Source organism: Notamacropus eugenii, chromosome 1, assembly GCF_028372415.1.
Source record: "Notamacropus eugenii isolate mMacEug1 chromosome 1, mMacEug1.pri_v2, whole genome shotgun sequence".
Classification (NCBI taxonomy): Eukaryota; Metazoa; Chordata; class Mammalia; order Diprotodontia; family Macropodidae; genus Notamacropus; species Notamacropus eugenii.
In genome coordinates this window covers 65,879,450-65,895,696 of record NC_092872.1, presented here as the reverse complement: position 1 = coordinate 65,895,696, position 16,247 = coordinate 65,879,450, and the positions used below count along the sequence as shown (strand labels likewise).

General features: G+C 38.0%; 1 long non-coding RNA gene across 1 annotated transcript in view; it reads left to right on the top strand.

The window, feature by feature from the left end:
• The window catches only part of LOC140501311 (uncharacterized), a 100,565-nt gene extending 84,853 nt beyond the window's left edge, over positions 1-15,712 (top strand). Inside the window, exons 6-8 of the long non-coding RNA XR_011966132.1 lie at positions 7,566-7,695; positions 11,761-11,966; positions 14,902-15,712. This is a non-coding gene — a long non-coding RNA (uncharacterized lncRNA). The remainder of the gene's footprint in view (positions 1-7,565; positions 7,696-11,760; positions 11,967-14,901) is intronic.
• Positions 15,713-16,247: the final 535 nt, after the last annotated feature.

Here is a 16,247-nt window from a genome sequence, read left to right as displayed (position 1 = left end):
GGCTGAGACATTTCAAGATCCAGCCCCCAAAGAAATCACAGTCAAGGGAGGAAGCCAGAAAGTAAGTGATAAGGAAAAGAAGGGAGAAAAAGATACTGAAAGTACCAAAGATTTCAGGAAGAAGAAATCTCAGAGACCTTGAACATAAACAGATAAATCGTCAGGAAAAAATCCAGTAACAACAGAAGGAAATATGGCCTTTAGATCTAGTTATACAGGATCAGGCATCTACAAAGAAATACTGCAAAATAAAGGAAAATGATTCCACACTTAATGATACAAAGGACTCTGTGGAATTTAAGAACATAGAATCACAACATATTGTTTCTGAGTAGTTTAAGAGGAAAATTAGAATTAGGAGAGCAGAATTTATATCCTGAAAAGCAAAATTAATAATCAGGATAAAAAAATTTGAATCTCCAATGGCAAGCCTCACCAAAGAAACAATAGATTGGGAATGCAAAGATAGGGGGAAAAAAGAACAACCTAAGGAAGAAGAAGCAAAAAGCAATAACATATAAAAATATATGCTCATTATGCAAGCAACACATGTGGACCTTCAGGATAGGATTTCTAGGTCATAGGTGTCCTAGAAGAGTAGAATGGGACAAACCCTAATAATAGAAGAGAAATACAGAGAACTTTTGAACATAGAAAATCAAATTCATATTGAAAGAATTCACAGATTGCCTCCAGAAAAAAAAAAAAACAACTAAGGCTTCAAATTCCAAAACACATAGTAGTTAAATTTAACCATTCAATTCAGAAATAAATTTTGCAAGCCATCATGAAACCATGAATCTCCATTTCATAGTTTTAAAAAAAAACCTTACAATTTCTACAGATTACTTCAAAAGTATCTTGCTCTTCTGTTCCTCATTCCAAACATCCTTCTGTTCTCATCTTTGCATTCTTAAAAATGTGATAATGGCCCTCTTTCTTAAGGCATCACTGTTACTAACTCCCCTCCCTTCAAATTCTCTCCTCACAATTAAAAACAGAAAGAAGAGGGGGAAAACCCACGTAACAAATAAGCAAAATGAATCCATGCCGTAGCCTTCCATACATGTATGTATCTGAAGTTTGTGTCCAATGCCTCTCTGTCAGAGTTGGGGAATTTTCTTCAACATAGGCCCTCTAGATATATTTGGTCATCGTATTGGCCAAAGTTCTCAAGTCTTTCAAAATGGCTATTCTTTTCAAAGTTATTGACCAAACATAAATTGTTCCCCTGGTTCTGCTCACTTAACTCTGCTTCAATTTATATTACACAGAATTGTCCAAAATCATCTTTTTCATAATTTAATATAGTATGATACTCTATTACATTCATATACCACTATTTAATCATTCTTTAATTGTCTAAGAAGTGTTAGAAGCCAGTTCTCTTTTTCCTCTATTTTTTTCCCACTCTCCTTTAAATTTCTCTAGGAATTCCACTCTTTATTGCCTTCAGGATCAGTAAATTAGTTTTGATTTTTGTCTAATACTCCCCAGTATTATCTTCCCTCTTTATGCCCCCCAATCCCTAATTTGTTTCCTTTTCAGATTTGTTATATTTCTGTATCAAACTGTTTTTCATTCAACTTTCTTTTGTCTGTTTCAGATAAGAGTGAGAGTCGTCTGATGTCCACTCCCCCAACCCAGTTCTCCATGTTTGTACATTCATTACACATATACTAATTATGAAAAACAACACATTCCACTCCCTTCTTCCTCCTTTCTACCACAATGTACTCTTCATTTTATTTTCTCTTCTCTTTACCCTCTTCAGATCCTCAGAACAGAGCCCATCTATATACCACCCTCTAAACCTCAATTTCTCTTACTTAATTCCTTCAATGTTCATTGAGAATATTAAGGTTCTTAAGAGATACTTGCTTCTACTTTCCATTAGACTGTTAGCACCACATCATCATATAGAGCTTTCCAATTGTTCAAATAAATTTACCTTTCTAAGTTTATCTGGACTCCTGTGTTTGCATTTCAAAGTTCTTACTCAGCTTTGGTCTTTTCATTATAAATGCTTGAAAGTTCTATATTCAATTAAAGATCCATTTTCCCCCAACAGGATTATATTCAGTTTTGCAGGTTAAATTACAATTGGTTGAAAGCCTATCTCTTTTGCCTTTTCAGATGTTGTATTCCAAGATCTCTTTGGATTTTTAGAGAAGTTGCCAGGCCTTGACTTATTTCCCCATTTTTCTCAATACTTGTAGTACTTTTTCTTTGATATAGGAATTCTGGATTTTACTAAGAAATTCTTGAGACTCTTCTCTTTGAAGTTCCTTTCAGGAGGTAATCTGTGGGTTATTTCTATCTTTACATTGCCCCCTGGTTCTAATTGGCTTTGACAGTGTCATTTATGATACCTTGAAATATAATGTTCTTTTTCTAAAAAATCATGGTTTTCAGGAAGTCTAATGATTTTGAAATGATCTCTCCTTGACCTGCTTTTTTCAGGTGAGTTGTTTTTCATATCAGACATCTTAAATCTTTTTTTCTGTTTTTTTTTGTCTTTTGATTTTGTTCTCATATTTCTTGCTATTTCATGAAATCATTCATTTTTGTTTAGTCAATTCTAATGTTCAGATTAACTTAAGTAAGGTTTGTCACTTCCTCTTCTAAGCTATGTATCTTCCTTCCAAATCTTTCCTCCATAGCTTTTATTTCATTTTTAAATCTCTTTTTTCATTTCTTCACAGTATTTACATAGTTTTTATGGAAAATCCATTTTTTTCCTTTTGTGTCTACTTGTAGTTATACTCAGTTCTTTTGGGGGAATTTCTAGATTTTGTTTGATACTAATCAATATTTTCTTTGGTTTACTCATCTCTCCAGCTTGCTTTTTACCAGAGTCACGTCCCCCACTGTACTTTTGGGTGGGGCAGTTGGCCATGCTTGATCTCTACCTGGCTCACTTGAGTTCCCATGCTGACCTTGACCTCCAGAGGTTAGGCCTGTCTAGATCTTTGAGGTCCGGAGTGCTGGATATGTACAAGTTCCTCTCTGGCATCTCAGGACAGAATGTTAGGGATCTCAGAACCTCTGGGTCTGGGCTGTCCTTGTGTGAGCTCCGTGGCATTTCCCTGTTTGCCTTCAGGCTACATATATCCCTTCTCTTGTTACTGGGAAGCACTGGTATTGGTTTTGTTGGAATAGGAGGCAAGTTGTATTTTTCTTATAGCCCATGAACTTTTCTGACTGACTTTTTGTGCAGCTGTGGCAGGGTGGGGGGAACACAATTATTAGAGATATCATAGAATTTCTTCATCATTATTCAGTCTGGGCACAAACTTCAGGATTTTGCCAAAGTAGGTATGCATGAGCTATGCATTCTGTTTCCTATTCAGGTAACTGTCTTAGCTAGAAGTTCAACATATACTTGTGAAGTTGATTTTTTTTTTAATCCAAGCATATGACTTTGCATTTATCTCTACTCATTTTTTCTTATTCTATTCAGTATACTATACTAACTTGCCAAATATCTTTTTATACACACACACACACACACACACACACACACACACATTTTCTACTCCAGGTTCACAGAACTAGTTACCAGAGGTGGAATTCCAACCTAGATATTCCTGACTCAAAGTCACCACTCAAAAAGCATCTTGATCAGCTTACAAAATCTCTAGGCAAATTCTTCATTTTTCCACCACCAAAAGCAATCAAGTCACTTGTAGTTAGTTATTTTATCACCTTGTATGGGTCTGAACTAATCTAAGTAAAAAAATATGACTGTGTCAACAGTGTAAGCATCCTCAATCCTGAAGACAACAAGGGAGTAAGACACCATTGTTTTCCTCCTTGGTAGACTAAGGTTGTACCAGGAGATCCTAGTCCTAATAAAACCATCAAGATCCTCAGAGACAGTCTACACCCACCTTTATCTTTCCAAGGTAATCAGGACAATTATATAGATGACACTAAGTTCTTCTTCCTCCCCTCCTCCCACGTTTCCAGTCTTCTTACACTTTACCCTTGTCAGGTGCTCTTTGATCCAGTGATACTGGTCTCTCTGCCACTCCATGAACATAAGAGTCCTTATCTCTGGCTGTCTCCCTTTCCTGGAATGTTCTCCCTCTTTACTCTTTCTACTAACTTTCCTAGATTCCTTTAAGTACCAACTAAAATTGCCTTTTTTTATAGAAAGTCTTTCTCAACTTCTCTTAATTCTAGTGTCTTCCCTCTGATAATTATTTTCTATTTCTCTTATCTGTGCAGCAGTTTGTTTCATATATATTTGCTACATGTTATCTCTCTCTTTAGCTAGTAAGCTCCTTTACAACAGAAACTGCCTTTTGTCTCTTTTGTACTCCAGCACTTAGCACAGTGCCTATCACGTAGGGTACTAAATAAATCTTATTGATTAATTACTGCTAGGAGTGGACAACCTGAGTCTCTCCTAGGTTTAATCAACTTGAACTTCGGGTTTCAAGAATGGCCTTGGCTATTGACAAGTCAAATAGTCACTTTACTCTCTCTAGTCAATTACTTTTTAGGATGGTAATAGCTATTGGCAATCGTTGGTAGAGAAGAAACCTCAAAACCTGAAATAGCTTTAGAAAGAATTTTTTCTAGGTCATTTGGCAAAGGAAAGAGCCAGAAAAAAAGTGGAGCTCCTCCCTTGAGTCTTTGTGAAGTTTTCCTGATACCCATTTGCCTAAAAGGCAGTAGGAAAGTTTGAGCTGTATATCAACAGATAAGTATAAACATTCAAACCAAAACACAAGCTTTGGGTGGACTTAAGACCTGAGTGAGATCTAAGCAGTCCCTGTATCCATCAGGCTTTCCAGAGCGTCTCTGAGCTTAACCTGTCCTCTACCTGACATCTGTTGTAAGCTTTAGGTTAGACAATTTCAGGTCACATAAATCTAGATTCAAATAGCATTAATAAATAATAAAATATTTTCTTACACAGCACATCATTTGTTCAAAGTCTATGTAGAATTCTGCCCCATAACCTGTAATAGACAGAGCCTAATAGTTTATAGCTAAAACAATCCTTCTTACTATCAGTGAACATTTATAGAGCTCTGAGTGAGTATAAAACTGTGTTTGAAAAATTGTTGGTATGTTTTTACTTAGGAGGTAAATATTGACATATCTAAGATATTAAATATGTGAATTTATTTAAAGGAATCTAGTTGTACATGATCTTAACAAAGTATGTTTTTCTTTGGTTTTACTTTCAATGAAATGTTGAACTTTAGATTGAGTCTGGGAATGGTGGCTAGGTTGGTTTGGTTTCTCTCTGTCTGAGTTCTCTTTGACAATGACATATTAGTAACTAGCCCAGCAGCATCTTCTAGAATGGCTCATCTAGATTGAAACTTTTGAGAATTTGAGCTCTCTAACCCTGTTCTGAGGCCTTCATCCAGACAAATCATTCATTGACCATATGTCCTAACTCTCCTTCAAGTGGCAAGAAGCCAGGCTCTCTCTTGTGAGTTAGAAGCAGTCCACGGGGAAGGCAAGGAATGTTCATACCAATAGTCCTATTTATAGCGAAAAGTTCTCGGCTCCTCTCCTCCCTCTCCATAATTGTGATTCTGACTGCAATTACTATGCTTAAGAGAGCTGAGTCTCACTGTCTATCACTGCTACTGATTTTCAGGGGGAATTAGGAAGAAAGGATGAGGGAGCCATAGCTACTTAGTGTATGTTGAGTTAGGGGGACTTTGGGAATGTTCAGAGCACATCCATTACCTTCTGAGGATGATATAATAGCATAGTAATGTAAGCACTGATTATCTTGCTTTTTAAATTTGTGTCCCTAATATTTGGTATGGTACTAAGCATTTAATAATAACCCTGGGAGGTAGGGGCTATTATTATAACCATTCTACAGTCAAGAAACTGAGGCACACAGAGGTTGTGATATTCCCAAGATCACACAGCTAGTAAACATTTGAGGTTTGATTTGAACTTGGGCCTTCTTGAGGCCCTCTCCAGGGGCCTCTCCACTAGGCCACCTAGCAGCTAGGATGGCAGCCATGAAGCTGAATGAAGTAGCTATGACAAGAGAAGCCTATCTGGATGATTTGGCTAAGTGTCCCAAAATTACAGAATTGAGATGAAAACTTTACTAAGCTTAATTGGCTCTTTATGATCCAGAAAGCTAAAACGAGAAACTTTTGTTAATTTAGTGGAATATTGGAGGTAGAAAGAACCTCAGAGGTTAACTAGTGCAACTCCCTCATTTTAAAGAAGAAGGAACTGAGGCCAAAGAGATTGAGATTTCCCCAAGGTCACACAGCTTGTTAGTCAAAGTCAGAGCTAGAGTAGAACTCAGTTTTCCTGACTAATGGTTAAGTGCTCTTTTCATTGTTTTATTCTCTGAAGTATGTAAGTCAAGGAGAGGGAGGAAGAGGGAGAGAGAAGGAGGGAGAGGAAGAGAGGGAGGGAAGAGGGAGAGAGGGAGAAGAAAGAAAGGGAGAGGGAGAGATAGGGAAGAGGGAGAGAGAAGGAGGGAGAGGAAGAGAGGGGGGATAAGGAGACAGAAGGGGAAGAGGGGGAAAGGAGAGATGGGGAGAGAGGAAGAGGGGAAAGGAGGGAGAGAGAAAGAAAAGAGAGAGGGGGAAATGAGAGGGAGGAGAGGTAAAGGGGAGGAGGGAAAGGAGTGAAGGGAGATGAGTGAAAGGGAGGGAGTAAGGGAGGAAGAGAGAAGGAAAAAGGAGAGGGAGGAGAGGAAAAGGGGAAAGGGAGAGAGAGTGTGGAGAGGGGGAGATAAGAGTGAAAGGGAGTGAAAGGGGGAGGAAGGGGAGAGACAGAGGGGGAAAAGGCAGAGTGGGAGGGGAAAGGTGAGAAAATGTGGAGAGAGGGAGAAGAAGAGAGGGGAAGGGAATGAGAGAGAGGGAGAAAAATTCTCTGCTAGCTCTGAGGGAACAGGAATGAACAGATTTTCAGAGCATTTCAAATGACAGGAACAGGCAGAAGGATGTATGAAAAGAAAAGGTCATGGAGAACATATTAACATGTCCCAGACTTCAGTCAATGTTTCCTTTCAAGCACTTGGAGTGGAAGGAATTACAGTTCAATTGGGAAATAATGTGCTGTTCAAAGAAAAAAAAATGCCAGCAAATAGAAAGTAACAAACCAAGGAGATTTAATGATGTTTTCTAGAAGAAATGAGAAAATTGCTTTTGTGCTTTAGAAAATATGATAGACAACATACAGCTGGCACCAGTATGAGAAAAGCAAAAATAAAGAGCTGTTTCCGTTTCCCTTGGGAAAGGAAGAAAGAGAAGAGTAAACCCTGTAGTGAAACTAAATTGAACTGGTTGCAGAGAGCTGGGCTTACTTCTGCTTCTTCCATCTTTAATCTCTTAATTGAAACCAAACAGAGACCCATAACCCAAAGTAAAGCCAAGATGGAGAACGTTGCACTAATATAATACCATGATTAAGAAAAGAGCCTACAGTATTACTATTCCAATTGAAGTCAGAATTTTTTAGTGGAGAAATAAATAGGATATTAACGGTTGTTAGCCCCCTTTTGAGTTGCTTTTCAAATGTTTTATTGATGTTTTTCATGTTTTATACCTCTATAAAAGAACTTCCAAATAACCCTGTGCCCCATAACAAAAGACCCAGATAAACCAAACAAATATACGCTGCATCTGTAAACAACAGCATATGCAACAGTCTACACCCGGAGTGGATCACCCTTCTACCAAAAAGGAGGTATGCTGCGTTCTCAGTGTTCTGAGTCCAAGATTAGACTTTGTGTAGAATCTGCACTTTGCTGTTGCTAAATATTATTTGTTTACCTTGTGATTCATTAACTCTTAGTACTTAAATTGAGTTTCTAGACAATTAAATCATCTGATTCTTAACAAAAAAAAAAAAAAAAAGAATTAACTGCTAGAAATCTACCCTCCCCTATCCTGTACTGGTGCATTTGAATTTTGAAACTTAAATGAAGGACTTTATGTCTGTCCCTGGTAAGTATCATTCTGTTTGTTTTGGCCTCATTCTTCCAGCCTCATGAATTTTTTTTTTTTTGGAAACTTGTTGGTTATGCAAGGTACTAGCTAGCATTCCTAGATTAAAAAGGGAAATACTTGGCACTTTTCATAAGCATACCACTATCTCTACATGCAAGTCAGTGATTAAAATACTAAATAAGATAAGACCAGGTTTAGTATTCATCAAAGTCCTCTTCCAGGTTGATGTCAGTTAATCAATGAATTAATTAATAATCACTTAATATTTTAAATAATTGTAGGTTTAAGCAGCTACAAATCTAACTGTTGTTGTTGAGTTATTTCTGTTGTCTGACTCTTTGTGACCCCATTTGGGGGTTTCTTACCAAAGATACTGGAGTGGTTTGCCATTTCCTTCTCTAGCTCATCTTATAGATGAGGAAACTGAGGCAAACACAGTTAAGCGACTTACCCAGGGTCACACAGCTAGTAAGTGTTTGAGACCAGATTTGAATGCAGGAAGATGAGTCTTCTTGATTCCAAGCCCACTGTACAACCTACAAGTCTAACTAGCTGTACTATAATCCAACCCATATCTCTTCATTTTGCCTACAAATTAACCAGAATGGACTCAGTCAGCTCATTCATTCATCAAGTAGTCAACTGAACTAAAAGACCTCAGAACTTAAACCAATGCATTATTTATTCCAAAGGACAAGTTATGAATTGTATCATACCATATATATTACAAAGGATACTGACCGTGCCAGCCTCCATGGAGCTTACTTTAGAGTTGTAAAGTACGGCAGCAGCAGTGATCAGGGAGAGGAAATGAGACAAATAGATCCTTCTTTCCTCCTGCTTCTTAGATTCACTCCCTTCATTTAAGTCTGTGTATGAGGGCTATCTTCCACATGAGTTCTTTCCTGGTTCCCCATGTTGCTTCTGCCCTCTTCATCCCTAATTGCTTTGTTTTTAATACTCACATTTTTTTTGTCTTGACTTCTCTGTGTTTCCTTCTGATAGAATGTAAGCCCTTTGAAGACAGGTAATATATCATTTGTATCTTTGTATATTTCAGTGGCTGGCACACAGTAGAAACATAGTCAATGCTCATTGCATAAATGAAAAGCAAAATATAAGACAGATGTGGAGAGGGTGTTACAGGAGTTTAGAGGAGGAAGAGGTCATGACTGACTGAGTCAATCACCAAAGGCTTCATGAACAAGGTGGCAAGGGAGGAGTGAGCTGAAAGAATGGGCTGGCAAGGCTCGAACAAATGGAAATGGTGGTGAATGTATGCCAGGTTAAGAGAAGAGCACAAGCCAAGGCAAAAAGATGGCAAATCAATGGGCATATGTGGGGGTACAACAAATAGTTTAGTTTGACTAGAGCATATGTAGGGGAGTAATAAAATTCTGAAGATACAACAAAACATTACAATAAGAAAGGGAGATGTCTAATGAGGACATACAGGAATATACAGGACCAATTTCGATTTGTGAAAACTATGTGTAGAAGTTGGAAGTACGGGAAAGCAACAGGATGAGTAAAGAATTGTGACACAATTTGGTAGGAATAGCATTCCGTGGTTAAAGCACACGATAAGTGTGCAACTAGAGTGGGGAAGACTTGAGTTGAAACCTGACCTTAGACACTTACTAGCTGTGGAGTCCTTAGCAAGTCATTTAACCCATCTGCTTTAGTTTCTTTACCATTAATAGCGTCTACCTTACAGAGTTGTGAGGATCAAATGAGATGTTCGTAAATTGCTTTTGCAAACCTTAAAGTGTTATATAAGGGCTAGTTGCTATTGTTACTATCACTATTAGATTATATTTGAAAAAGTAATTTAGAGTCATGGAGGGCCTTGAATGTGCAGCTAAGGAGTTTGGACTTAATGATGTTGGGAACTGGAGATGGCGTAGTGGAAAGGACAAAGACTGTAAATCAAGCGACCTGGGTTCTTGTCTTGGCTCTGCCACAACTCTGCCAAGTTCTGTGCCCTTGGACAAATTATTTTCTCTTTTGGGACTCCAATCTACTCATTCAAAAAATGAAAAGGTTGGATTAAAGGATCCCTGAGTTTCCTTCCAGGTCCCAAATTATATGATCCTATAATCCTATAGCGCTCCCTTCATATACCCATCTAGCATCTTTGCATAAAATGGAAACAGAGCTTATTCTTTGAAATTTCTAGCAGTGCATATTCATCATGACTGATGTACTATTCTGTATTCTTGGGAGAGTGGGAGTGCCTTGAATGTCTCTCTGTGGCAATGGGAAAAAGATGGTAAAAGCTGACAAAACTTTTAGAATGGTGGTAGCTGATGAAAACTGGCTTCAAATTAAGTTCATTTAACTTTGACCTTGGGAGTGTGGTTCTGAGTTTCTCCTGGTCTTTGGGCTAAAGGAATGTTTTTGATATCTGGATGCTTCAAAAATCTCTTAATAATATTGTGACTCTCTAAATTTTATTCTAAATAAATGACATTTGGGAGGAAAATACAGGACCTTTGTAGAACCCACTTAAGATCTTTTTTCCAAGTGGTCACTTAGACAAGTAGTAGATATAATATTAAGTCTGGAGACAAGGAGAACTGAGTTCAAATCTAGCCTCAGATACTTACTAGTTGTATAACCCTGGGCAAGTCACTTAACCTCTGCCTGTCTCAATTTTCTCAAATATAAAATAGGGATAACAGTAGCACCTACCTCCCGGGTTGTTGTGAGGATCAAATGAGTTAATACTTGTAAAGAATTTAACCTGACATACATTAGGTGCTTAATAAGTGCTTGTTCTTTTCCCTTCAAACCATCTGTTTAATGAAATGCTGAAGATATAAATAGAAACAATTACAGTAAGAAAGGGAGATGTCTAATGAGGCTGCACAGCAAACAGATTCTAGAATTTTGCAAGTGATTGATATGTTTTACCAATCTGTAGTTTCTGTAATTCACAGATTCCCCTCCCATCCCCCCAAAAAGGAGGCTGTAATATTTATCAAGTCATCCATGTTTTCATTACGATAAAAATTGTGTTTCTATGATCATATCTACAATTTCTTTTAATATCCTGGCATGTGATTCATTTAAGCCTGGCAGCTTGAAGTCATTTTAAATGACCTTAAGTTTCCTCTGTGGAAAGATTAGGCAACCAAAGATAAGGAATGACCTATGGTCAAGAATGTGACTATGTACACCCCAGTTAAAGGCAAGTGGGTGTCAGAGGTCAGGGTAAATGAAAGGTCTGAATCGAGGCTGGAAGAAGGTCAAGGACACAGTGATGAGAAACTGACCTGGTTCAGTCAGAGACCTCACATAGGCTCTGTCCAAACAAAGGCTTATCTCAGGACAGGGGCAAGACTAAGTTCTCAGGTAGGGAAAACGAAGTGGCTACATTTGACTAGCGAAGAATGGAAGAAAGGAATGAAGCATTTTTAAGTGCTAAGAATTCTATAAGCATTACTTTTCATTTCATCCTCACAAACACTCTGGGACGTATATACTATTAAATGCCCCCCTTTTACTATTGTAAAAATGAGACAGGCAGAGATTAAGTAATTTACCCAAGGACACCCAACTGGTAAGTGGCTAAGGCTGGATTTGAACTCAGGTCTTCCAGACTCTAGGTCTAGCATTCTATCATTCATTGAGCTATCTATCTGCTTCTAAGAAAATAGCAAATAGTACTTTTCTGCCCCAATCTAGCATGTGAATCATTTTCTCCCATAGTACATTTAGATAAAAACATATGCTTTGTGTATGACAATTTTTATAAAATAAAATTTAATTGATATCTTTTGGGATTTTTTGTTTTTAGTTTTTTCAGTCACATCTGACTCTTTGTGATCCAGTTTGGGGTGTTCTTGGAAAACCAAGAAGACGCTTGTGTGATTTTCCATTTCCTTCTCCAGCTCATTTTACAGAGGAGGAACTAAGGCAAAAAAGGTTAAGTGCCTTGCCTGGGGTCACACAGCTAATAAGTATCTGAGTCTGCATTTGAACTTATATCCTCCTGATTCTAAGGTCAGTGCTCTATCCAGTGTGCCACCTAGCTGCCCAGCATCTTTTGTGTTTACATTACTTTAATTTCTCCTTATAGCCCTGCTCCCCTCCCAGAAAATCATCTTTTCTAACAAAGAATTTTTTAAAAGAAAGATAAGAAGAGACAATATCATGAAGACCAATTAGTATATTAAAAAACCTGACCACATAGCGCATGACAATTCTTGATAAAATTACACAGTGCAACAGTGACTAGAAATTGTATTTAATTCACTTTTCATTTTTGTATGATCCATCTGACCAAAGAAGAGGTTATTATTTGGGGATTTATGGTTATCACTGTTAACAGCCCTGGGTTGCTTTCAGGCCTAATCAATTTTCCCACATGAATGAATCAGACAACCTCTGCTATGATTCGTGTTGCTTAAATAAAAGCTGTTCTTAATTGAATATACAATTTCCTGCTTGTATTTCACTGTTGTACTTCATAATCTGTATAAACTGGGAAAATCATTTAAATCTTTGGGCAGTCGGTCAGTGAGTATGTATTAAATGTATCCCATGTGCCAGGCCCTGTGCTGGGGATCCCCTGTATTGGGGATACAAAAAGAGACAACAGACAATTTCTGTCATCAAGATGCTCATAATGTAATATGTTACAAATATGTTTACATAAGTCATATACAGGACAAAATAGAAATAGTTAACACAGAAATGATACTAGAACTAAGAAGGGTTTTAAAAGTCTCCCTGAAGAAGGTGGAACGAACTTTAGTTGGGGTTTGATGGGAGCTAGGGAAGCCAGGAGGCAGAGCGAGCCACGGTGCTCTCATCTATACAATTAGAGGGTTAGAACAGACGAGTGATTTCTATATGGTGGTTTGGGAAACCTCTTGAGAGTTCACAACGATGGTCCTTGGGGTTTGCTTTAAAAAATTATTTAATGGAATCTTAAGTGGTAAATAATTACATATGAATAATATATTAAATTCCCCTAGGGGTTTACAACACTTTTTTTCATTATGATTGACAGGGGTTTATGGAACAAAAACTGTTGGGAATTAGTGGGATAGATGACCTCGAAGTTTCTTTCCAGCACTGTGTCTGTTTTGGTATGATTGTAAATGCTGTGAGGGTATTTATACTTTTCCTAGTTGCTCCTTCTACTGTTAGACCCCAACTCTCAGACAGGAATCTACAGACTGGCTGAGATCCCCTCTTATCACTGGCCACCAACTGTCCTGAAGCTCATTAATCACAAAGAGATGAATGGATGACTCTTAGGTAAGGATAGCACTCTTCAGGGAATCTAGATCAATTTCTCTTGATCCAAAATGTCTAAAAGGAAACATAAAAAGTTACAATGTAGCAGAGTTTAAGGGAGTGGGTGGTGCTGGTGATGGAGGAACCAGACACTGCAGGCATCACATTCCTAAGGCTAAATATGAGTTTACTGAATATTACACTCATTAAAGCGGAAGAGAATAAGCATTTATATAACATCTACCATTTGTCAGGCACTGTGCTAAGCTCTTTACAAATATCGTCTCTTTTGGTCCTCACAACAGCCCTGCAAGGTAAGTACTGTTATTCTCATTTTGCAGTGGAGAATACTGAGGCAAAACAGAGCTTAAGTGACTTGCCCGAGGTCACTTAAACTCAGGACTTCCTGATTCCAGGCCCCCACCGTATTCATTGTTTGTTCCATCTAGCGCCTATATTGGCAGGTATAGGAGCCTCACATACTAAGCACTGGAGATACAAATACAATCAGGAGACAATCCCTGCCCTCAAGAAGTTTATATTCTAAAATAGGGAAATAACACATAGATGAATGGAAGCCTGCCAAGGGAATTTTAGTCGGTGGAGTCATAGGGACCAGAGTTGATTGCTAGGGCAATCAATTGACATGCCTTATCCAGATGTAAATGATGGTATTGATTCAATTACTACTCCCATTGCAATCAGTCAATCAATCAACAAGCATTTACTCAGTGCCCACTATATGCCAGATACTATTTAAGGCAGTGGAGAGGAAAATAGGGGTGGCAGAGTTCATATCAATAAGATAGCTCTGGTGGACCAACACAGGATATTGAGAAGGGTCTCATTTGGGGCTGGCTAGATAGAGGGAGCAAGGTGAGTGTGCACTAATTCACTCACTTCCAAGACAGGTCAGCCCCACAGCTGTTTAACTTCCCTAAAGAGAGAGGGCATCATTTATGACCCAGTCCAGATGTTGTTTTTTTAGGCATGGAGAAGGAGACAGTGGCAGGGCTGATGGCAAGATGACCAGGGTGGACAGTTGGATTGGATGCAAACTTGTAGATGCTGAGTTGATATAATTTGCACCCCCAAATCTGTGCACCCTGTAGCACTATAGAATTATACATTATGAACTAAAGCAGTGTGGTTAAACTCAAATAGAAATGGAAGGCCACTACTAATTCATACATAAGGATCCCTGCAGGCCAAACACTGACTTAGAAAATCATATATTAATATTATCTGTGTTCTGTTGTATTTTTATCTATTTTGTTGAATATTTCCCAATTACATTTTGATCTGGTTCTGGCCAGCTTGAGAGTGTTGCCAGTAGTGTTTCACACCTCTGAACTAAGGTACCATTGATATTTTGAGCAGTTGTCTCCCTGTGTATACCATGGAATAGAAGGTAGTGTGGGAGAGAACACAAGAGAATGCTCAGGAAAATCTGTGATTCTGGAAGTTTTAGAAAAGCAACTTTGATTTCCTAGTTGATGCCAATAGAAAGATAACCAGTTGGTTGGGAGAGTAGACTTGATCCTTCTTTCATAATTTGCATTTTTAGCATTTCATATGAGAAAATCAAATAATGATTTCATATCTTACATTTGATTCTACTTTGCAATTGTTTGGCTAACAACCCTGAAGGTCTCCTCATCCCAGTTTGATTTTTTTTTTTTATTTCTTAAAGGAGACTTCTGTGACTCATGTCTTAAAGAGGCCTTTTCACTGAATGGGCGTTTCCTCGCTCAAAGTGAGAACTCGAAAAGACCTCATCTTAAAAGACCTGCATCCTGGGCTATCTCCAGTGATCCTGATTTATTTCTGGCCATTGGACCCAGATGGCTGTGGAGGAGAAAGTGAGGATGAAGACTTTACACAACCTTCCCTCCCTCAAATCCAATTCAATTACAAGTCATGTCATCATCTCCTTGATGTCGTAGTTCTTTTTGAGAACGATGGACAACCACACAACAACCACACAATTCTGTAGCTGCCTAAGTCATGTTTCTAAGCTCAGAAGTTCAGCTCTCCTCTCTGGGCTGCTGTCCCATAAATCACCTAAATTCAAAGAAATCCATTGTCTCTACATATCTTACTGCTCATGAATAGTTGAGAGCTGTTATCTTGCAAACAAGCCTTGGAAGCTGCCTGTGGGCACCAGGAATTCTCTTGTGTCTGAAACACTGACAATCCTTCAAGAAAGTCTAGTCTGTTATCGCTGTGACACTAACTAGCTATGGAGGTGCTTTCCATAGCAACAAGAGAGAAGAAAGGGTTGTTACTGGCCCCCAATTCCAGACTTCCATCCAATCATATTGTTTTCCATCATCCATGCTGTTTCAGATTTTATAACCAATCATATTTATTTTCCACATGTGACACTTCCTTTTCTTTGTCCTCTTGTATTTCCCAAAACTGTATGAAGGCTACTAAGCCTTGCCTCCTGGTCTTTTGGTCTACTGAGGAGCTGAAAGAACTATTTTATTTATAATTTCTAGTCTTACCAATAAAATGAATATTCTCAGAACTTTGTGCCTCAGTTTACTTCAATTTCGATCACAACACAATATTTAGAATTGCTAAATTTTATTAATATATTTATTTTTCCCTTGAGAGCTGTTTATTAAATATTTACATGCACACACACTGCCTCCCTGCTTTCTTCTGTTCTGTCCGTTTTCTACACACACACACACACACACACACACACACACACACACATATTTAGAATTTTCTACACTTTGAATTTCTTAAGCTGAAAACTTCCAGCTTCCTGGATAATTGGCACCTCCCTGATTCTGTCCTCAGGCTGTTGCCTCTCTCCATTTGAAATCATCATATTCATTTTCCAGGTCTCTGCAGTTGTCAAAATTCTCAATATTAACATTGTTCTTAATGTGATAAAATAGACACATGAAAAATTTCTCAATTCTAACTTGAATGCACTCTACATGGCTATTTTTTTATCTTTTCCCATTTGAAGGCCTAAGAAGCTTTCATAGAAAAATAAAAAAATCCCTATTTTTGGAAGAA